The 17,236-nt window shown below is 40.3% G+C and overlaps 1 protein-coding gene across 4 annotated transcripts in view; it reads right to left on the bottom strand.

Moving 5' to 3' along the window:
• The window catches only part of PAG1 (phosphoprotein membrane anchor with glycosphingolipid microdomains 1), a 124,428-nt gene that overhangs the window by 79,168 nt on the left and 28,024 nt on the right, over positions 1-17,236 (bottom strand). For 2 of the 4 annotated variants that reach the window (XM_072151639.1, XM_072151641.1), the window contains exon 2: positions 8,994-9,041. The exons of the other annotated variants lie outside the window; for them this stretch is intronic. The gene's annotated coding sequence lies outside the window, so the exon portion shown is untranslated. The remainder of the gene's footprint in view (positions 1-8,993; positions 9,042-17,236) is intronic. 4 annotated transcript variants of the gene reach the window in all.

Genomic DNA, 17,236 nt, shown 5'->3' with positions numbered 1-17,236 from the left:
CTTTGTGAGAAGTTACTTTTTAAGCCAAATTGGCCAAGATTCAACACAGTGAAGGCCACCAATGAAGGAAGACCAAAAATCAGACCTGCCAGAAGCAATTGGAAAGTCCTTACTGGCTAAGAAAATAAATAAAACGAAAATCCATCTGCTTCTTAATGATTGGGACCATTGCGTGACACTGGCGGCACAAAGATCTACTTCAACAGCAGCCAAGGTTGAAGAGTTTGGCATCAGTGAGGTATGGAATCAGTGGGAGGTAATTTTTTTTCTCAGCTAGTTCTTAAGTTTATAAGGGTTCACAGGCGAATGGTAAGGGGACTTCCGTTTTATATGGGTTGGGAAGTAAGAGCTATTCTTATGGAAACTTTGCCAATTCAGGCTGTGGAGACTTATTTCCCCAAAATCTGCAGGTGGAGAATCAGTGGTTATATGTAAATATGTTTTCCAGGATGAGACAAGGAAAACAATGCCTCTTAACCATCTTGTAAGGCAGCTCTCAACATCAAGCTTTCAGGAAGCCTAATTCTGTTTAATACAGCAGACATCCATCACCAATTTAAATTTGCAGTAACCTATGGGCACTAATAACTTGGCCTCGATTGCTGTCGCCTTGTCATCTAGGACAAAAATTGGTTGTTATAACAGCTGGGACCGTCTCTGAGAAGCTCCCATTGCTAACAGTTAGCAATCACAACCTGCCAGAGGCAGTGGACGCCCTAATGGAAGCAACTATCCAAATGTCTGAATCATTGTTTTTGGCAATCCATAAAAACTTGAATTAAAAGAAAAAAGTTCTACAGTTCCCAAAATAATATCAAATGGAAAGGTCAGCTCATCCGGCAAAAAAAAAAATTACACCTTACACAGTTCCATACAATGAAGTATCATGGAGTTTCGGGCATCAGAAAACGGCAAGAAAATTTTTTTTCCTGAAACATTTTATATTTCTACAGTAAGGCCTCATGCACACATACGCATTTCTCGGTCTTGTTTTTGCGGTTGTAAAAACAGCCATAGGTCTCCTGCATTTTACGCATATGCCACCATAAGCTAGCAGTTTCTGATAAAAATAAACCATACGGCCAGTTCATGGTGCGGTGAGAAATATGGTGATCTAGATACTGTATTTCCCATTAAAGTCAATGGGGCCGTTTTACCTTGACCCCTCCCCCCAGCCTAATCTCCATTTGCCATGCTTCCTGGTATCCATGAGAAAACGTATGGAAGGGGTAGACGACAGGAGGCAAAACAATAGTACCTTGAGTGATGTCACAAGCTAAGTCTGATCCTTTCATCACTCAAACTATAAATTTATAGATGATATTTTATATAGAACTCTTGATACATTCTATTCTTATGTGCACATCCGTATTCATTTGTAGCAGACATATGAATGATGTTTCTCCAGAATATCCAGTCTAACATTAGGGCCTTCAGGCTTCACAATGCTCTGTATATAACTTATGTTATAGTATCTATCCATCTTGTTTTTTTGACATCCCTTTCCTCTTTTCATGTCCATTCTTCACAGCACTTATGACTTTTGCAGCCAGCCGGGCTTTCTCATAATAGATGATGCTTCAAGATGAAAGGAATAGTTTGTGTTCTTCACCAACACCAAAAGTTCAAAGAAATCAATAATATTCTTGTCCCACTTCTTTACTGTTCGGCTTCCACATTCACAAAGAGTCACAGAAATAGCATGGCCTCAATTATTTGATTTGATAAATACGTAATATTTGAAGGCAGCATATTATAGAGCAGAGGGAGATTGTTCACAGTGTCCTTTCTGCAGGCAGCATGATAGTGAGCATGAGTATAAGCACTGACCCAGAGTATGAAGCAGATAAGTTATCATCTTTGACACTACTCCAGCACCTCCTCTCCGACAGTGGAGAGGATTACAATGGTCAGATACTGGGACTGATATCTCAGCAACTCTGGGGGCTTGAAAGAAAATTCAAAGTGCCTCTGAATCTGTTAAGCACTCCCCACGTGTGTGTGGTGGTGAAAGGTCTTCTAATACTATATGCAAACAAGTTGTTCGGTGCACACTGGGCTTGGTGCTCTTAGAGGCCCAAACTCTCCCCAGCCCTGCACCAACTATTCTTTCTTATAGACTCCTCCTTTTACTGATGCATCATGAGTTCCCTCACTGAAATCAACCCTAGCAAGTATATTTTGGTTACTAATTTTTTCCCCTGTTTACAACATCGGGTAAATAATAAAACATTTTCACAGTTTGAACTTTTATTTTGAATTCTTTTTTTAATCAGATACTCACCTCTCCATAAGGCATATGATTAGCCTGTACAAAGCTTATAGTCTAATTCATTATTACTGTTAATCTAACAAAGCAAATTACCATTTGTATCTGGTACTCGCTTCCATAAAATACACTAAATATCTTTGTAATAAAAAGCTGCATTTTATTTTTCTTATTTTCCGATGGCTACAACGCCGATTCAGTATTTCACCTGATTTTATAGAGACGTAAAATTTCCCATACGTAGCAACAGCTGAATACCTCCGGGGAGCTGGCATTTTGACAAATAATTATATCCTGCAATGTCACGTTAATGAGAATTTTACAAACGCGAGATCACACTGTACTTTGTCAACAAAAGAGATGGGAAGCGGAGAGACTACACGGTAATAAGATCCCCGTTATTGGAGGAAGAGGACGCATTTTTAATAATAGGTCTATTTTACTTCCTCAAATACTAGTTTGCTTTATTAAAAGGGGATAAAAAAATTTCTGCAAAAAACTAAATGGCACATGGAAGGAGAATGCAGATTGAATACCCCACAGGGCGCAGCTGCTGTTAGGGGAAACAGATGAGGAGGCTCATCACGCATTTCTGCAAAGTGCCAATGGCATCTTCCCAAATCACCAACATGATGGGCAAGTCCTATTTATTACTGAGCCATCGCAACATTGCATATTGTCCATCAATATTTAAGCTTGATATGAAATACGTAAAAACAAGACGCCCAACATTTAGAGTGGCACAGGAACTGGCATAGCTGCCATACAGAAACGGGGTCAGGAGTCAATTTCAAACCAGGGCACCATCTGCCGGGAGATTACACATTCCTGTTTATCAGTTGGTTTCTCTCGGAGATCGAAAGCTTGTAATTATATGAAGCCGCTTCCCGTTATGCAGACGTTTGTGCATGACATGGAAATTAGAGTGCAAGCTTCATGCATGAAAGATTTGATGAGAATACGTCCCGTGTACTCTATTGTACAGTGTGTACGAAACGCCGGAGATCTCAGATTTATGGCACTGGATAATGAAAGGTCTACATATTCCATAATGTTCATCATCCCATGATTCTTATTGTCGGTCAATTATGAAGGGAGTTATGCATATAAAATGAATGAAGCCAAGTGGAGAGATGTTTTTTGGAAGAAAGCAGCCATGACTTGCAAACCCCGGACAACCCTTTTAAATAAGACCACCATAAATCTCCAGACAATGGCCCAGATTTATTATGGCTTCTTCGCCGGAAAAAAAAATGAATACATTTCCGCACCCCCCCCCCCCCCTTTTGGGGGTTCTACAACCCGCACCAAACTATAGGCATCTTTGGGTTTATAACAGGTGGGGAGAGGGGCAGGAAGAGAACGTGTAACCTTTTCTGAAAATGTAATTAAGAATACCACAAATGCCAGGACGTCATTGGTTTGACAACAGTTGTGTCAATGAGAAAGCAATAAATTAGCATCTTTTGAGACCGGGAATACCAGGTGAACGCCTGGCCTGCCACATAGTGTGCGCCGATGCCAGCACATACACACACTAGAATGTCAGAGAGCGGCTGACGTCATGATGCCTACAGCGGACTGCGCGAGGACACGGAGCCAATAACGGGGCGACAAGGGATAGAAGAGGACCTGGCAGGGGGGCATCGGAAGGAGAGTACACTTTTTGTCTTTTTTTTTTTCTTGATTCGAGTATAAGCCGAGTTATACACATTTTTTGTGCTGAAAAACTCAGGTTATACTCGAATCAGTACTCGTGAGGCGGAAACAAAACTTGTTGCTTGCCCTCAAAGTCCCCATCTCCTAATATAGAAAAGAGACCACTTATGAGCCTTCTACAGCTGAAACCAAAAGTTCACATACACTGTATAAAAAGACACATAGTATTGTTTCTGTTGAGAAATCAGAATAAACCTTTCCCGGTTTAGGCTAATTATGAGACAGCCCAGAATTAGTATACAGCCCACAAACTGCTTCTTTGTATAACATCATGGGAAAGTCTAAAGAAATCAGCCAATGTGGAAAATTGTGGACTTTCACAATTCTGGGTGCAATTTCTAGAAACCTGAAGGTGCCTCATTCATCAAGATGGGATTGTCAAAGCATTATACTGCTCAGGAAGGAGACTGAAGCATCATCTCAAGAGATCGGGAAGTTAAGTTTTGGACGCAAATGGGTCTTCCAAAAGGACAATGATCTGATACTGCCAAACTGGTAACAAAGTGGCTGATGGGTACCCAATCAATGCTTAGGAGTGGCCCTGATCTCAATCCTTTTGAAAATGTATGGGCAAAGCTAAAAAGGCAGGTGTGAGCAAACATGGCCCGTTATGTCAGGAGGAATGGGCCCAAATTACTACCAACTATTGTGAGAAGCTTGTTGAAGGATATCCAAAACGTTTGACCCAACTCAGACAGTTTAACTCCGTCTTAAATATTTTTCTGGTATTTGGTAAATTGAAATAATTTTGGTAATCCTAAAAGACAGTAAAGGTTTATTCTGATGTCATATCATGTATGATATGCATAGTCTTGTTATATAGTGTATGTTAACTTCTGCTTTTAGCTGTAAGTCTTCCGCTCAAGTTCTTCGATTTGCAAGTGTTAAAAGCAACTTTATAGAACTGTCGGGAATACAATAAAAAATACAAATCGATATCTTTTGCCACTGCCCAGGTCTGAGTTTTCAGTAACTGCATTTCCCTTACGATCTACAATTATTGATATGTTGTTCCTCACATGAAAAGGTCACCCTCTGCTATTTACATCTAAAACTTCTGGCCAAAAACCTCAAATGTAATTGATTGTATAGATTAACCTGCCTCCAGTAAAAAACACTTCAGTGTGAGGAGTAAAAGGCCCAGCGTCAATACTGCAGCTCCTTAGCATTTTATGGCCTGGGGAGTCGGTTGTACCGTCCTGGGTTTCTTTTTAATTAACCTCTTGTTTTATAGCAAGGACAGTCGAGGGATTGGAAGTAAGTAGAGGAAAAACATTTTTACTGCCAGCACAACCATTATAATATTTCATAGAAGGGAGCCGGAGTCCTAGATACATAAATCAGTGGCTTCTCTTCATTAGGTTATGATAAAAAAACAAGAACTTTTAAGCATAAAACTATACAGGTCATAGATGTGGGTTCTATGGCTGGAGACTCGTCAACCTAAAAAGTCTATGCGCTATATGACGGCTTAATAAATCGGAGCTTTTATCTCTTTGGAGGTGCCGGCTCCCTTCCCTGGGAGTCAGATTTGTACACCCAGTCTGGAAAGGCTCGTCTGTGTGTGCCAGAGAAATGAAAATGTTGCAGATGAAGTTCATACTACTGTATTCCGAATTGGGCCTTCTAGGGGCCCTCAATGACTTAGCTAGGGGTTTGTGGTTCCTAAGCTGCTCATATAGGATAATTTCCCATCTCAGGTAAGGCTTCCCCTGACAAAAGGTTATTTAGAAGGAACCTGTCACGTCATCCCACGAAAAAAAAATAGCTAAAAACACAAAAAGGACCTTGTTTCTCAGTTTGCGAGTGTTTGAAACTTGTTTTTTTAATCCTCTCTGCTCCATAACATGCATTCAAGGAGGTGGGGGGAGCTCAACTATCCTGTCAAGCACGAGAGGCAAGAGCATAACCAGTGAGCTACATACCCACATGGCACATTATTGCTTTGGTATCGAGATTCATGATACTTCACTAAGCATTGGTATTGAAGTCTAAATTCTAGTGCTGGTGCAACTTGTTTCTGAATAGACATACCCCCATCTACACCTAGCGTCTACACCTACACCTAGAGTCTCCTTTGCAGCAATTACCTGAGGCCCATAACATTATTTCACCTCTACCTGACATACCAAATGGGAAAAGTCAATTGAATCAGACTGTTTGCACCAAATTCTGACCCTTCACATAATGTAACACTAAGTTGTCATGACCTGGCGGTGGCACGTTTTTTCCTATGATCCAATTTTTATCCACTGGAGTCTTGCTTTTCTGTTTCCTTTTTATAGCAATGACATAACTGGTTGTATGCTGTTCCAGCGCACGTCGCAGTGTTGCAGGATTCGTCCTGCGTCCTCCTGCCGCTTAGTTAGTGGCACTGCCTAACCCTATCCTGGCTGCAATGGTCCTTAAATTGCGGTATGAGCCGCTTACAACTATCTGCGGCATAACTAATTCCGCTTTTTGTTCCCTTATGGTACATGAAACGTATAGGGACCTTCTCCTGTGGTTAGCGCTATACAGTAAGTGTGGGGAAGTCCTCTTCCCTTCCTTGGTTGAACTTGATGGACATTTGTCTTTTTTCAACCGTATAAACTATAATACTATGAAGTCCTTGTTAAGGTGGGAGTCAAACTTCTGGGGAACAGGGACTCTCATAGAAAGAGGGATAGAGAGTTCATGTGCATCAATCAAACCACTGAAAACTTCTTCTCCCCCGGATATTGGCGAGACCCTTCCTTATTACTCCTTTTCACGTGACCTTGACCCTATGTTCCCTATATACTGTTGGCCTGCTCTCTAAGGGTTATTGACTACGATTTCTTTTTGAAAGTGTCTGGTATTGTGACTACATTTGTATTCATGTCACGGCATTTTGATCTGGAGGATGCATTATTTCTATGTTTTTTTATGTATAATTCTAAATGTTGCATTTTATATGCTATGGATTATCCTGCTTTACTGCTAAATTGTATGCATATGGGGGAAGCACAGGGGCTAAGAGTTTAGCACTACAGTCTTGCAGCGCCGAGGTCCTGGGTTCAAGTCCCATCCAGGTCAACATCTGCAAAGAGTTGCGTGGGTTTCCTCCCACACTCCTCCAGGCCCTCCGGTTTCCTCCCACACTCAAAAAACATACTGGTAGGTTGATTAGATTGTGAGCCCCATTGGGGACAGGGACTGATTTGATAGGCTCTGTGAAGCTCTGCGTAATCTGTGTGCGCTATATAAATAAAGGAAAGGAATTATTATAGACTACTACAAGACTACTACAAGACTACTACAAGACTACTACAAGACTACTACAAGACTACTACAAGACTACTACAAGACTACTACAAGACTACTACAAGACTACTACAAGACTACTACAAGACTACTACAAGACTACTACAAGACTACTACAAGACTACTATAAGATATGCATATTTTTATGCTGTAACAGCCCAAACATACTAAGGAGCGAGTCATGTGCACTGACAAGTTTGTTTAAGAACAAGAGTTGTATTCACATTTTTTGGATGCATTGTTAGATTTGTGCCTTTTTAGCAACTTTTTTTTACCTGTCCAGCAAAGTTTGTCATAACCAAGTTTTTCATCAAAAAAGTCATAAATTTCTACACAAAGAGGAGTCTGAATACCAATTTATAGTAAAGAGTTAGGGGATATGGGCAGCACAAACGGTGTAATTAACCTATCCCCACTCAAAATACCATGTATCAAACAATTTGAATAAATAAATTCAAGGAAAATATAAACTATATATAGAAAATATAGTCTTTATTAATCATAGTCAACAAGTAGTACATAGGCACAGAAAATGGAATCAATTAAAAACAAGGAATCAATGCATGTGAAAGATGAATAATCATAAAAAGGCAAATATAGGTAAGGGTTAGGGCGGTAATGTAAAATAGGCTAACAACCCAGCAGCAAACAACATATCTTAGATATATAATAGAGCAGTAGGTACACCTAGGGCATAATTACCATACCATACAATCAAACATGCACTGCACGACGCGACACGTGTTTCGCGTCGTCATAACTGCGCGGTGTTTCCGGTTTTCCGCTGGTGCCCGCGATCTCGCGATGAGGACACTTCCGGTTATGTGTGCGCCGCTATGGCGCTGTCTGATGCCCGCATGCCCACTGTCTGACGCTCCTCATTGGAGTTGCCTATACTGTCACCTCCCATCCCTGCAGTGACTATTAATTGATAATCTCATCCTATTGGTTAGTTGATCCTTATATACCTTCCCTTCCCATTACCAGATACTCCCCTTGAGAAAGCCTTACGCGAAACATGTGTCGGGGTCGTGCAGTGCATGTTTGATTGTATGGTATGGTAATTATGCCCTAGGTGTACCTACTGCTCTATTATATATCTAAGATATGTTGTTTGCTGCTGGGTTGTTAGCCTATTTTACATTACCGCCCTGCCTCTTACCTATATTTGCCTTTTTATTATTATTCATCTTTCACATGCATTGCTTCCTTGTTTTTAATTGATTCCATTTTCTGTGCCTATGTACTACTTGTTGACTACGATTAATAAACGACTATATTTTTTATATACAGTTTATATTTTCCTTGAATTTATTTATTCAAATTGTTTGATACAAAGAGCAGTCTGCAGAAGTGACTGTGGCTGGTAGGAGTGTATATTGAGGACAGGGGGATGGGCCGGAACACTTCAGCTGTTGGTTGTGTATGGTCACTAAGAATTAGGACTAACAGCAGCGACATCTACAGGCCTGAGAGAGAACTACACCCATACTTATGGAAATGTCAGTTCTTTGAAACTGTAATCATAAAAAAACTAAAATTTGTATAACCGGGCGCCCAATGGTGTAGAGTGGTAGACGGAGTATTGTTGTCAGAAGTATTAAACACTCAATCATAAAATCAGTAATGGTTTCACCCGATGGTTACGGTATTTCTTTAATTTAACAAAATCGTGCAGTTATTTATTAAAATTGTAGAAAAAAAAAAAAAAAAAAATTACCTGAAGTCACTGGTTTAATTCTCATTCAAGAGGAACTCATTAAAATATCTGAAAGACAAGAATTAATTAATGTTATTTTATGTGACTGTTCATGGTTAATTTTGATCATTTAGAAAAAAAAAATACTTAACACATCTACTTAACAGGTTGTATGTCTGTTTTCATAACACTGGCCAAATTGGCACCACAGACATATGGCAAGTCCACCTCTCAAGCCTGAAAGGGGTTGCCCCAAGTTTGCTTGCTATCCCCTAACCACAGGATAGGACAGTGGTGGCGAACCTATGGCACTGGTGCCAGAGATGGCACTCGGAGGCCTCTCAGTGGGCACACAGGCTGTCTCCCAGGCACAGAGTTTGCCAGACATGGCATCTTCCTGCAGTCTCAGGCAGTCCAAGTTGTGCCCTGCTATTGTAAAGTGACCCATCCTGTGCTGCTTGGTCCTGTCCAAAGAGTGAAAAGGTGTCGCTCAAAGATTCTGGTAGCAATAAGTTTGTTACTGCCTAAATTGCTGTGTTGACACTTTGGGAAAAGCTGGTGGTTTTTGAGTCTCACTTTAGACACTCGATCTCTAAAAGGTACACCAGCACTGGGATAGGGGATATAGTATGATTGGTGGAAGTCCTACGGATGGGACCCCTACAAGAACGGGGGTCCCATTCTCACTAACAGAATGAAGGAGTGTGAAGCGTGCCCCCTGCATCTCCGATGTATACTATGGGAGCGCCGGAAATTGCCAAGCACAGCACTCAAGTATCTCCAGCACTCTTATAGAAATTTCCGACACTTCTATATGTATGAATGTAGCAGCCGGACAGATGTGTGACTACCTGCTAAAAACAAGGGATCCGTTCTAGTGCGGGTCCCAGCAGGTGGATCCCCGCCGATCAGTGGACACTGAAACAATAATGGTTACACAATATACTGGAAGATTTTATAACCTCTTATGTTATACTATCCTTAGGATGAACCCTCCAATCGTCATATGTAGATAATTGACTCTCAGCTGTGTCACTATTCAAGCGGTTATGACTGGGGTTACACAGTTCAGCTCTCATTCATATGCTCTGTTCCCTGTGTGTCTGCTGGTGAGCTGTCCCAAGTGTTGGACCCAAAGATCTAATATGGACCTAGTCTATGCATGTGTTATAGTTACATGCCCATCAAGTTCAACCAAAGATGGGAAGTGATTGGATGAGGAAGGGTTTTAAGGTAAAAATTATATACATGTATATTACTGTTAATGTTATCTTTATGTAAAAAGGCATCTAGACCCTTCTTGAAGCTCTCTCCTGTCCCTGCTGTGACCAGCGCCTGAGGCAGGCTATTCCACAGATTTATAGTAATAGTGAAGTATCCCCGTCGGCTCTGGTGATTAAACCTTGATTCCTCCAGACGGAGACGGTGTCCCCTCATCTTTGGATTTGATTTAACCTGTAACAACTTACCACCATATTTTTTGTATGGGCCATTCATATTTTTATATAAACTAATCATGTCCCCTCGTAGTCGTCTCTTTTCCACAGTAAATAAATCTAATTTTTTTAAACCTTTCCTCATAACTGAGACCCTCCATACCCCTCATTTTTGTGACTCTTCCCATCTTGTGATTCGTTGAACCCTCTCCAGCTCCAGGGCATTCTTTTTATGGATCGGAGCCCAGAACTGGACAGCATATTCCAGGTGAGGCTGAACCAATGCCTTGTACAGTGGTAATATTACATCCCTATCCCCTATCCTGGGAGTCCATACCACTGATACATGACAAAATCTTGCTGGCTTTAGAGGCAGCTGATTGACATTTTATGCTGTTATTAATCCATTATCAACTAGTACCCCCAGGTCCTTCTCAACAAGGGACTCTCACAATAAACATGAATACCCCCTTCATAACCCAATAATATAGGATTAGATTGCGCTATAATGACAAGTCATAAAGGTTCTTATCCATCAGTCAAAATGTTACTATATTACAGAAACAATAGACACAGATTCTTTTAGTTTTACTGACTTTGCTTCTCCAGCTGTTCCCTGTATAGCAGGGACATTCGATATAACTATCCACACGCCTACACAACTCAGCAAAATTTTTTGTGAAATATTGCACTCTGCCAAATCTGCCGGCTATAGACAAGTAGCTAAACAAGACAGTGAGAAAATATGGTGCGGTAGATTTAGATACATAATTTCCAAACAGCATGTGTGGTTTACTGGTAAAACCCTGCAAAAAATTTCATAAAAATTTATAGAACAAAACGATACAAACACGATGAAACATGGCACAGTGGGAAACATGAATGCCTTCACTCAAGGGACCTCCTCAGGGTGCATCCACATGTTCAGTCTCTGCCAGGAATGCAAAGATGGGCAATAATAGGACCAACTATCTTCTGCAACTAATGCAGTTGGTTCATGCACGGGCCATGTGCATGAGCCCATAGAAGGGTTTTGGGATGTGTCCAAGTTGGTTCTGAGCCCTTAGGCCCCTTTGACACGACCATATGAAAGAGTCAGTATGCTAACCATACAGTACTGTTTTCATACGTGTAGCATACGGCCACATTCATTCCAATCTTAATTTCTATTGTATCGTACCGTACCATGAACAAGACTTTAAAATAAAAGAGAGCATGTCCTATTTTCTCCAGTATTTCCGTTACGTATGTCCCATAGTAAACTATGAGAATGTTTAAAATATGTTTTGCGCACTTGCTGCATAGGGTTGCGCACCACATGCGGCTGTATATATATGCGGGTATCCAGGAAGACCAGAACCGTTAGGAGGTGCTTTCTGTATCCAGCCAATAGTCAGCCGTCCATCAGCTGCGGCTGGGTCACCATTATAACCAGTCCTATAATGATCATGTGAATGTGGCCTAAGGGTGAAGACACACATGGCGTTTTTGGGCCGTTTTTACTAAGTGCGTTTTCAGATCGTAAATAAAACGCATGCGTTAAAAAACACATCCGGTTTTTAAAAACGCATGCGTTTTTTGAAAACGCATCCGTTTTTGTCCATTTTTAATTGCGCAAATTCGGAAAACCGGACAAAAACGCATACGTTTTCAAAAAACGCATGCGTTTTTAAAAACGGATGCGTTTTTTACAATCTGAAAACGCACTTAGTAAAAACGGCCCAAAAACGCCATGTGTGTCTTCACCCTAAGGCTGTTTTTTTATGCTGTGCTTTTGCTTATTTTGCATTAAGATTCTGCCATAATTACTGTGGAATCAAAAGAAAACTTTCAGTGATTTTTTTTTTGCCAATTATTGCAAAACTGTAGTGTCGAAACTCCAACCGATAACATGTTGCCATTAATAAGCAACAAGGAGTTAACATTAAACTAATCTTCCAAGCAGGATGACCTGGAGTTTTTGGTCGGATCATGTCCCTAACACCCATGAAGTGTAACAGCCCCCTAGGTTAGAGAGCAAATTTTCTCCTTTTTGATCTAAAGTGCCGCAAAAGTACATTCAACAGGGAGTCAAAAAAAGATAATGAGGTCACATGTCGTCTCCTACAATAGAGGGTTTATCTGTTCTCTGATAAAAGTATCTCCTTGTTTCCATGGCGATGGAGCCTACTGTTAAAGCAAATAATAATCATTATTTGTGCAATGTGTACAAAGTGTACGTCTGATCTAAAATCCACATCCTAAGCCGATGCAAATAAGTGCACCAAAAGCAGAGCACAGGGAGACAAAAAGATACCGAGAATATGGGTTTATGCTCACGTTACATGATCACAGGTTTCCAGGACCTTCAGAAATGCTCAAAATATACAAAGAGCAAAAAGTTATCGCTCTAAATCTCAAAAATTGCTTTGATCTAAAAAATGTTAAAAAAAACAAACAGCATTTAAAGGAGAGCAGAATTTTATTTGGATGGTAATACAGACGTTAAAACGTATGTGGTTTATACTTAGTAGAAGCAGCCGATGCCCAATCTTTTAACACTTTTAACCATCACATTAACAGCCATCGGGTGACTCCTGCTCATCCAACTGAAAGGGGGAGGGGCTTGGCCCGATCGATCGGAAAGGGGTTTCATGGTACGTTCACACGTGGCAGTAACGTAAGCATTAACAGCTATGTACTCAGGCAAATCACTTCTCAGCTGTGCTGACGCACCTGTGTCACATGTGTTACTGCCACGTGTCATCGCAAGTGTTTTGCATTGTTTACATGGAAAACATGTGGTGCTTGTTACCAATCGCATGCTTTTCCCTGGAACGCATATGTTATTGGGCCAAGCCCTGCCCCCAGCATTGCGCCTCTGAGGGTGCGGTCACACGTCGCGTTTAACGCATGCGTTTAAAAAAGCATTGCAATAGATGGAGAGTGATTTGCCTAATTAACACCTTAGCGCTCTGCGCCGTAGCTGTACTGCGCTGAGTCCCGCGAATAGCGCTCAGCGCAGTACAGCTACTGCGCAGAGACGATGCCGGTTCAGCGCTGCATAGCAGCCGAACCGACATCGTTAGCCGCGGGATTTCAACGGTAATCTACCGCTGACATCCCCGGCTAACACCCGCGGTCGGAGTGGGCTCCGATCGCGGGCGTTTAACCCGTTAAATGCCACGGTCGACGCGACCGCAGCATTTAACATGCCTTCCGGGGCACTGCTAATACCCTGCAATACATCAGTATTGCAGAGTATTATCATGAACAAGCAATCAGATCATGGTGGATCCCATGGTGGATCATGTAAAAAAAAAATGTTTTTCAATAAAAAATAACTTTATAAATCACTAAAAATGCCCATAAGCCCCAAAACATATAAAGAGACATATAACGCTCAAAAAAGTCTAAATCATAACACAAACCCCACAGTATCACCGCGTTCGTAACAATCCATAGAATAAAACTAAATAACTATTGAACCCATATGATGAACGACATAAAAAAAACCTTTAAAAACCCGCCAAAAATTATGATTTTTACCTATTATATCCCACTAAAAATGCAATAAAAAGTGATCAACAAAACATATGTACTCCAGAATTATAATGTTGCAAAGAACAACATGTCCCGCAAAAAACAAGCCATCAACCAGCTCTGTAGCCAAAAACGTAACAATGTTATGCCACTTGGAAGACGGCGATGCAAAAATGATAGATTTTTCCCCACATTAGGGTTTTATTTGGCAAATTTAGTAAAACGTAAGAAATAATATTCATGTCTGGTATCCCCGTAATCGTATCGACCCATAGAATAAAGATAACATGATTATTAGTCTATACGGTGTACACGAAAAAAAAAAAAAAAGTTAAAAATCCAGTACAGAATTGATGCTTTTCTACTCATGACCTCAAAAAAAGTTCCTAAATTTTCAACAATAGGGGATACCAACCCCAAAATGGTAACACTGGAAAAAGCATCTCATCCCGCAAAAAAAATGCCGTCACATGGCCCAAATAACGGAAAAGCAAAAATTTTATAGCCTTCAAAAGGGGGCAACGAGAAAACTAAAATCCTGGCAGCTGCAGGGTGCTCCTTCCCTTCTGCGCCTCGCTGTGCCCCCATAACACAAGTAACGGCCACGTGTGCGGGGGTCTCTGTACTCAGGAGAAATTGTAGAACAAATTTTATGGTGGGTTTTCTCTTTTTATCTTTTGGAAATGTGTAAATTTTAGGGCTAAATGAATGTATAACCGACAAAATTTGACCATTCTAAATTTCACCGCCATTTTGATTCAATTACTATGAAGATCTCAAGGGGTTAACAATCTTTGTAAATGCTGTTTCTGATAGTTTGTGGGTGCAGATTTGAAAATGGGTTGGTTATATAGGGGGATTTGATGCTAAATATGTAAAATTTAATTTCAAACAGTATTTATCCCCAAAATATTCAATTCTGAAAATACGGAAAATCGCTATTCGATTTGTAGGCCTCGTGACGTCAAAATAAATTATCCAGACATTTCAAAAATTATGAAAATGTAAAGTAGACAAATGGGAAATGTTATTCGGAAAGTTATTTAGGTGGTAAATGGATCTGCCTGAAAACGTGGTGATTTTGAATTTCAAAAATGGCAAATTTTTCTAAAAATTCATCCTTTTTTTCTTAATAAACGCAATACTTATCAGCCAAAGATTACCACTAAAATGAAGTACAACATGTGGGGAAAAAAAAAACAATCTCAGAATCGCTTTGATAAGTAAAAGTGTTCAAAAGTTATAACCATATAAAAGAGACGCAGGTCAGAATCCAAAAAAATGGGACTGAGCCTTAAGCTGTAAAATGGCTGCGTCCTTAAGGGGTTAAACAGCTGCTAACACCTGTGTTTACAAAACGCAACCGTTAACGCATTGTTAACGCATGCGTTTTGTAAACACAAGTGTTAAGAGCTGTTTAATTAGGCAAATCACTCTTCAGCTATTCCAATGCGTTTTTAAACGCATGCGTTAAACGCGACGTGTGACCGCACCCTTAGGGTAAGGTCATACCTTCTTGGCACATATTTAAATGCATTGAAAAAGAATGAGTTTTTATATTCATGCGTTTTTGTATGTTTAACATGCATTTGGCTGGTTTGAATCCATTTTTCTCCTTTACACTTCCAGATTTTAAGAAAAATTTATTCAAACCAACCATACGCATAGTAACATGTAAAAACGTACAATGTGACCGCACCCTCTTCTACATCATCATAAATGGTCTATGGAAAGGTAAGGGAGATGTAGTTCTTCCATCATTCCCTCTCAACAGAGTTTGATATTAAAATGAGATAAAAGCAAACTTTCCTAAAGTGTGAATGTAGACTAATGTACACAGGGTATTGTAAAATCCTGGGTATTATAGACCAATAGGGTCAAATTCATTAAGACTGGCATGTTAAACGCTCCATTGCCCGTATCAACTAAGAAGCCCCTTAGTAAATGGGTGCAAACATATGCAAGTTCAGGACTGTAGACCAGGTCTGAGCTGGTTAAGATTTTCCCCTATAGTCTTCGCCATTTTTCCGGCGGAGACGCTCCAACAGACCCCCTCTGCCCCGCTTCAACCAGCCGCAAAGTGGCGTGCGGGTTGGCGAAGCAGGAAAACTGGTGGGGAGGAGGAGATTCAAATGAAGCATAATGATTCTCCCCATAGAGTGAAAGCCTGAACAAAAAAGTATTCTAGATGAGAATAAATAGAGTTATAGAGCCCTCAAGAATATTTAACTATCCATATATTTCAATTGGTACAATACTTATCCATGAAACAGGATCTGTAATGTAGCGAATGGGCAGGATAGCCCATTGCACATACATGTGATGTACAGATTCAGTATGTTCATGCCTTCTGTACATTACTAGATAAAACGTGACAACATTAAAAAGTAAAAATGTTGCGGAGTGGAAATGAAACATATAACCATGTACATGCAATACATGCATTTTATAGAAGTATAAAAACAGATTATTTAAGCAACAATGTAACAGTAGAACTGATCGTCATCTACACAATATGAAACAAAAGTGACACCAAGAAAATTGGATCCTCAAATACAGGAGGGAGAAAGAAAATCTGTGCCTAGTCTCAGCTCCTAGTGAACCATGACTTGCTAGATTTGCCATTATAACCTAATGTTGCAAGATAATTTCTTGGAGGAAAATGGAAAGGAACTCATGAGAGGAGGTCACAACTTCCACAAAAGAATATTACAATAGAGAAATCTCATATAACTTCAATTCAACAGATATAATTAACAGTCTAATGGGGTCATGTATGCAATTAAAAAGATTCTACCCAAATCATCAGGCAGTCATATAGGATTATAAACCAAAGCAACCATTAAAAGGTATACAAACCCGAAGCTAGCCTCAAATCCATATGTGGGCATGCGCGGAGCAGCAAAAGCGCCCATTACAATCCTCTAGAGCAGTGATTGAGAACCATGGCACAGATGCCAGAGGTGGCACCCAGAGCCCTCTATTTGGGCATGTGGGCTTCCTTCCTGCACAGAGTTCGCCAGACAGAATGAGTGGGGGCCAGCATATCAGATAAGGCTCTTGAATTGTGTTTTAAAATGCATTTTGAACACCTCTGGAGAATCTCCTCTCTGAATGTTGAAGTGTTTAGACCTAAATACTTGCATTCATCAAGCGACAAGTCTTTTCAATCCTCTTTAGGCAAGTCTTTTAATAAAATAACATTTTTCTATCAATTTCTTAAACGTTGCTACTTTTGCAATACAATATTTATGAGAAGTTTAGCAGTAACCAATAAAGTGCCAGAATAGCATTTATTTATCCCAG

Source organism: Engystomops pustulosus, chromosome 5 (genome assembly GCF_040894005.1).
Source record: "Engystomops pustulosus chromosome 5, aEngPut4.maternal, whole genome shotgun sequence".
NCBI classification, from domain to species: domain Eukaryota; kingdom Metazoa; phylum Chordata; class Amphibia; order Anura; family Leptodactylidae; genus Engystomops; species Engystomops pustulosus.
The sequence above is the reverse complement of the archived record's forward strand: the minus strand, read 5'-3'. Positions and strand labels throughout refer to the sequence as shown.